We start from the raw sequence: 7,035 nt of genomic DNA on the forward strand, positions 1-7,035 counted from the left end.
GCACTGACTAAATAAAAACCATGACTGTGGCAGCTTGAAATAGTGTTTATAGTATTTTATAGACAAATGCAATCATGGTTGTGAAAATTGGTTTGTTTTGTTTATTTCTCTTTGGGCGAAATAAAGCTCTCAAAATATGCATCTTCCGCTCAGTCAGTAAGGAGCAGCACTAGCGCACTTTGCTGGAATACACATGGAAGTGTTTCACTACATGTAGACACAGTTACATTTAGTTTACAGAAACCAATTTGGGTTGAATCTTTTAGCTGACAACCAGTAAATTAACATTTTATTTGCCAAATCTTGCCTTTTCATTCCTTCTGCCAGCATATACTGTTAGCAGTGGTGTATGGCTGCGGTGAATCACTGCTGTAAACGGCCTCAGAGTAATCAAAAATAAATCCTCACATCAAGGGACTTTAAATGTGTTCAGGAGGCTCCATGAATAAATCTGTAGAGGCAATGCTGTAGCAGGCTATTCATGTCTTTGAGCTATGCATTTTTCACTGAAGGATTAGAAACAAGAAAAACAATACGTGATAAATGCTTTATTGGTCAACTCCCCAGCTCTCAGCAGTCCCTGTACACACCTAATGGTCAAGTCGTGAAAATGCACTTCAGTGACTGACTGACAGATGACCCGTCCAATGGGAGGGGGGCAGGGTGTAAAGAGGCCCGACTGTTGTGTCTGCCTCATGGATCGTTTCTGTCAAACACCGTAGACACAACTAGTTTAGTGACCATGCAGTTGCATAAGTTTCACATCCATAAACATGGCTATCATCTGCATTCAGCACAACTGATAAAAATTACACCAAAAACCTGTAAACTTCATGGTAAAACCTTTATGGGATGGAGTCGTGTGGACAGTGTAGCCAATGTTCCCCACTCCAGTCTGTCTCGAGCAGTCGTCAGAGTCACAGCATTCGCACAGAGCCTGGTCCCCCTCTGTGGCACGCCACCTGAGGGACAGAGGGACATCCCGGTAATACCTAGATGCATTTATATCAGTGGATCTTAAGATAAGACTGGTGCTGCACAATTTGGTGTAAAAAGACTTATTATGATTATTGTGGACGATCATGCAATTGCATTATAATAATACATTTTTTATCGGAGTGCGCGGTTACTGATTATGTTTAATACATATTTCTTGAACCATCATAACATGTATTAGGTCAAAGTATTTTTGCCAAGTGACTAAACAGAATGAACAGAAAAACCATGATGAAAGATCTTTACTGGTCCGGAGAGAGTGCACACCACAATGAGTCCAATATAAGACAGGCTTTGTACAGACAATTGCAAGTTCACTCAACAATGGAGCGTACAAGTGTTGCATTATGGGTTGCAAGGCCGGTGAGTATTTTCAAGTCTGTCTATAGTGACTGTTTCAGAGATAGTTAATTTTGGCTGCAGGAGTCTCTGCTTGCTGCTGTCACATGTTCAGCTGCTCCAGAGGAAATAAACCCATTAAGAGTGAAAACAAGTTTTTAGTGCAGAAATAAACCAGAAAGAGAAAATTGATCACACAGCCACTGCTACTGTCACGGACGATGAGCTGAGCAGGACCAGTACTATAACTGCACGGGCTATTGATGAATATTAGATTAATAGAGCAGCACTAGTTCAGACCAAAGCATGACGAACTGATTCAACACTGAACGTCACTAGATGCAGCCTAACCTGAATGTGGGCCTGTGGAAGAAGCAGGCTTTGTTCAGGCGGCTCTGGGAGTTTTGTTTCAGAATGGCCCTCAGGTGGCAGCTGATGAACATCTTGAAGAACAAAGCCAAATGAACAAGAGTACATTTGATCCAGTATTGATTTCAGCAATGTGATAAATACACTTGTGCTTGATTAATCATAATGCACTTGAAAGATACACTGCTGAAGGATGATTCCAAAAATAAGAGTGATGAATTCCACAAATAGTATCTTTGTGCGAATATGGTGACTCCAGTGTCAATTGTCATTTGGAAAATAATAACATGGCAACTGCCCAATGAGGTGTTGTTACCTGTTCCCCAGAATCCGGCTTGAAGTGGAATGCTCGAACACTGAAGCACAACCGGTTTTCTTGCTCCCGCAGGAGGAATTTTGAAGAAGACCCTGGTAACACACTGTCTACAAGACATCTGGAATGATGGAGAAACACATCTCATTTAGACATGATGATTCCAAGCTGGTCTGAAACACTGAAAGATGATCATACTTGGCTGAGGATTCCACTCATTAGATCCAATGTGACATTTTAATTCTTGGATTGAGCACTTTTGTTACCTCTGCCAAAGAGGGTTATGTTTTCATCTACAATTGTGTGTTAATCTATTATTTAGCAGCATTACACAAACAAATACAGGACTAGCTGCTTCAAAACTTGGTGGAAGGATGCAGAATAAAATTGTTATTCGTGGATCTTGATGAAAAAAAAAGCTGTTTTAGGGGATTGATGTGTCTGCTTGAGCAAATTTGTGCAGATCCAAATAAAATTCATGATCTGGTGAATATAAAAATGATTTGACTGTTGGGCTTAGTACTTTGAACCAGCCACAAATGCACAGAATTTTGTTGAGGTTTTTGGAGCCAGAAGGACCTACTGACCCATAATTGGTGATAAACCTGTAGCTTGGCGAGGAGAGAGGGTCAGGCTTCAGAGTAGCAACACAGTAGTCCACATACACAGTGACTAGAGGATGCAGCGGCGCCTCCACACGGGCCTCCAAAAACACTGCTTCCCCCTGCTGGTACACTGAGGAACTACGTAGAGAGTTGCAGTCATCTGTGTGAGGACATCACTTTTTTTTATTTTTAAGTCGGTTACAATTTCATATTATTTTGAAAGAAATATTGACAGTGAAATCCTCCACTGATACATTCAAACTTCAGTGAGATAGAGTTTTCACCTGCCATGGTACGAAGGGAGAAGTGCAGAAAGCCAAATCCAGATAGTGGATGTCATGGGTTGCCAGGTTGGGGTTAATGCGTCTGCATTCACCGTCTGCTTTCTGTGCTTACAAAAACAAGGCACGGGTCATATATTTAAAGTGCTGATGGCAATTATTACATCCCTTAACATTGCTCCAATCCAGTGGTTCCCAAATGGTGTGCACACTGGTGTGCTTTGAAGTAAGCCCTGAAGCACCGTGGGATTTTGCAAAATTATTGTACACTGAAATATCCTTAACTAAATTGATATTCAAACGATTCAAATGTTTCCACTGCACATAAACAGTATTGCATCAGCCTCACCTGTTATAATGGCACTCAACAGGTATGATGGTTGTTGCTGTTCTAACTATGACACTGCCCAAAGAGGTCGAAATCACATCAGGAAATAGAAAGAGCTGGTTGGAATACACAAGCCAGTCACCATGAACCTGGAAAGAAGCAATAATATAAACATTAAAATATAAATATATATATGTCAATAAAAAAAAATTTTATTTTATGTTTTTTTAATTGAGTAATGAATGCTTTTCTGTCAATCAATGAAATTATGAGCTCTCACTTTCTTTTTTAATTGATCCAATCGTCTGAATAAGACACTGTCATGTAAACTGCACTGTCTAATTACCTTGACCCAAATAAGGTCATACTAGGAATAAGCAATAACTAAATTAACACATGGAACATTACGACTTTAGTTACATTAAGTCGACATCATCCTCAGACTCCGCTGTAGCACGTAAACTGGAATATGAATGGAATATTCTATTGGCAACTCATGTCAACATTATAATGGAAATATTGTCTTATTCATAATAAGGCCAATAGGCAGTAACACTGTCCATGAATCCAATACTGAGTGATCTGTTTCCCCAAATACAAAAAAGACAAGTTAGTCCAACAGAACCCTGCATGTGAGACCTCTAGGACCCCTTGGTCACTATGCAACACAGCGCTGAAACCAACTGCCTGATGGTCCCTCCATTGCAATCTTCAGGAAAAGGCTAAACACTTGGGTTAGTTCTGGAAAAAATGAAAATTCACTGACTTTAGACTCACCACTATGCAGACGGAGGGGTGGGTGAAGTGTTCGAGTCCACAAAAATCATTCATAATTTCACATTCGTCTCAAAACAGCATCATCTTCACCATGTTTTTAGTTCTAGATGGTATTTGGGTCTGACTGAAACTATTTGCAACTAAAGGGGGGGGGGGGGGGGGGGGGCCATGAGCAGTTGGGCCATATATAAGGCCTTTATTCAAATGATTTATAAATAACCCTTGCTGCATATTGTTAATAATGAATCTTATAATTGTTCTGAATTCTAACTTTTGGTATTAAACCATTATTCCCTTAGAGTCATTCACAAATATATTTCAAGCAGCTGTCTGATAAAGTTCTGGAGGTCGGACAGAGTGACTTTGTTGACATTGTTTTGTTTCGTTGTTTTGGTTTCGAGGATCCTAATGTTTACATCAACAGGACATTGTTTGAATATAGCAGGAACATCATATTCCTTTCGCCAATGGCCCACATGGCATCAGCTGTGTCAAGGCCTTTCATGAAGAGAACATTTTGCTTAGCAACTATCAGAGTAGTAGTAGCGTCACAGAGAGCGGCTTCTTGTCACTTCCTGGATTTCTGTGCCAAGAGGCGTGGACATGCCTGTGCATCAACAACGGAGAACCAAATTGATTTGCGGCGACTCCCCTTCAATCTTTCATAACCAATCATATTAAATCTACTGTTATAACTATATCAAACCCCTTTTGTTCGGGGCCATTATTAACTACCTATTGCTAACTTAATTGGCCTAGGCTGTGATAATTGTCCATAGCTATGTTGTTCAACTTTCATTGCATCTCAATAAATATTTAAATTGGACCAGTCCGGCTCTTCTCTTATTTAGGATAAACCAACACGCCTGACAATGTCCACTGTAAACCATGGAAGGAGAGAAGCGAATATCTGTGGACATTTGGGCTAAAACCTGGTGTAAATGAAGCTGTTGAGTCCAATTTGATTGTCAGCGCTTGGGGATAATGGAAGACACCACAGGTTTTGTGGACTAAAACGCTTCAGCCACCTCTACAGCAGCATAGTGGTAAAGTAGATAATTAGTGGATTTTCATTTCTGGGTGAACTGTCCCTTTAAGGAAGCCGTTTTGCAAGGTCATATCATTCTTGCATTTTATTCAATTTGAATATTTTCTCACTTCAATGTAACCTTTTTTTTATTTCAAAATAATTGAACATGTTTGTAATAATTGATCCTTTTATTTCGTTGACCTCTCTAAATTGTTTTAACATTTTTTGTATCTCTTTTATACTTATCTTTTATTGTTTTTTGAAAATGATGGCAAACTGTGCTTTCAGATTTGAAATATATATTTGGTCTGAGTTGTTTTTCCATGTGCCTGCGCAGCGCCCTGATGTCGGTGAAGGAAACGGGCTTTATAACTTCATTTCCTCGAGTTTCTACCCGAGTGCTCAGACTTTGCCTCCGCGGCTCTCCCTCTTACTCTGGACTCGGCCCCACAGTCCCGCAGCCCCGCGGAGATGACCGCTGCCTCGCCGGTCATGAGGCCCCGCGGTCCGCACGCCTCCTCCGGGCCCCGCGTCGGCTTCGCCCCGAGTCGAAGGTGCTCGCGTCTGAACGGGACCTGTCTCTCCTCGAGGAGCCGCCGCTGCACGGTGACCCTCACCTCCGCCTCTCCGCAGCGGATCTCGAGTCCGCCGCTGTCCCGGGTTCCCGTGGCGAAAGAAGAGGCGCTCACCGACAGCGCGACCGCCAGAAAGTGGAGGTGGAGCCCGGTGAACTGGAGCAGGACGGCCATGTTCACACAGGCAGCGTGGTTAGCGACCGACAGCTGGAGTCGCATTGTCACAATCAGTTGCGCAGAGAACTGTGGGAAACACCGTCAGAAGAACTTCAGTCCCATTCATTCATCCCTACATCCTTCCATCCATCCATTCATTCATCCCTCCATCCATCCACTTAACCATTCATTCATCCCTCCCTCCCTCCATGCATCCATGCATTCATTCATTAATTAATTCACCCCTCCCTCCCTCCATTCATCCATTCATTCAAATATCCATCCATCCATCCATCCATTTATTCATCCCTCCCTCCATTCATTGAAATATCCATCCATCCATCCCTCCCTCCCTCCCTCCATCCATCCATCCATTCATCCATCCTTCCCTCCACCCCTCCTTTCATTCCTCCCTCCATTCATTCATTAAACTATAAATATATTCATTAATCCCTCCCTCCATCCATCCATGCATCCATCCCTCCCTCCCTCCCTCCCTCCCTCAATTCATCCATTTCTTCATGTCTGCATCCATTCATTCATCCATTCAACCCTCCTCCCTCCCTCCCTACATTAATTCATCCCCACATCCCTCCATCTATCCATTCATTCATCCCTCCATTCATTCAAATATCCATCCATCCATCCATCTATCCATTCATTCATTCATTTATTCATTCATTCATCCATTCATCCATCCCTCCCTCCATTCATGCATTTATTCAAATATCCATCCATTCATTCATTCATTCCTCCCTCCATTCATCAATTCATTCAAATATCCATCCATCCCTCCCTCCCTCCCTCCATTCATTCATTCATTCCTCCCTCCCTCCCTCCATTCATCCATCCATCCATCCATCCCTCCATCCCTCCTTTCATTTCTCCCTCCATTCATTCATTAAACTATGCATCCATTCATTAATCCCTCCCTCCCTCCCCCCATCCATCCATACATGCAGGCATCCATCCATCCCTCCCTCAATTCATTCATCCCTACATTCATCCATTCATTCCTCCCTCCCTCCCTCCATTCATTCATCCCCACATCCCTCCATCCATCCATCTATCCATTCATTCATCCCTCCCTCCCTCCATTCATCAATTCATTCAGATATCCATCCATCTATGCATCCATTCATTCATTCATACATCCCTCCCTCCCTCCCTTGTGAGCTGAGTTGGTTGTTATTTCATGGCAGAAACAGCTACTATGTTCTATTCTTGGACCTTATCATACATCATCTGTAAATTAATCATTGTATA

General features: G+C 42.2%; 1 pseudogene; it reads right to left on the reverse strand.

Moving 5' to 3' along the window:
- Positions 1-534: 534 nt before the first annotated feature.
- LOC128430622 (zona pellucida sperm-binding protein 3-like) lies at positions 535-5,832 on the reverse strand (annotated as a pseudogene).
- Between the last annotated feature and the right edge of the window lie 1,203 nt (positions 5,833-7,035).

The sequence above is a fragment of the Pleuronectes platessa genome, chromosome 23, assembly GCF_947347685.1.
Source record: "Pleuronectes platessa chromosome 23, fPlePla1.1, whole genome shotgun sequence".
Taxonomy (NCBI): Eukaryota; Metazoa; Chordata; class Actinopteri; order Pleuronectiformes; family Pleuronectidae; genus Pleuronectes; species Pleuronectes platessa.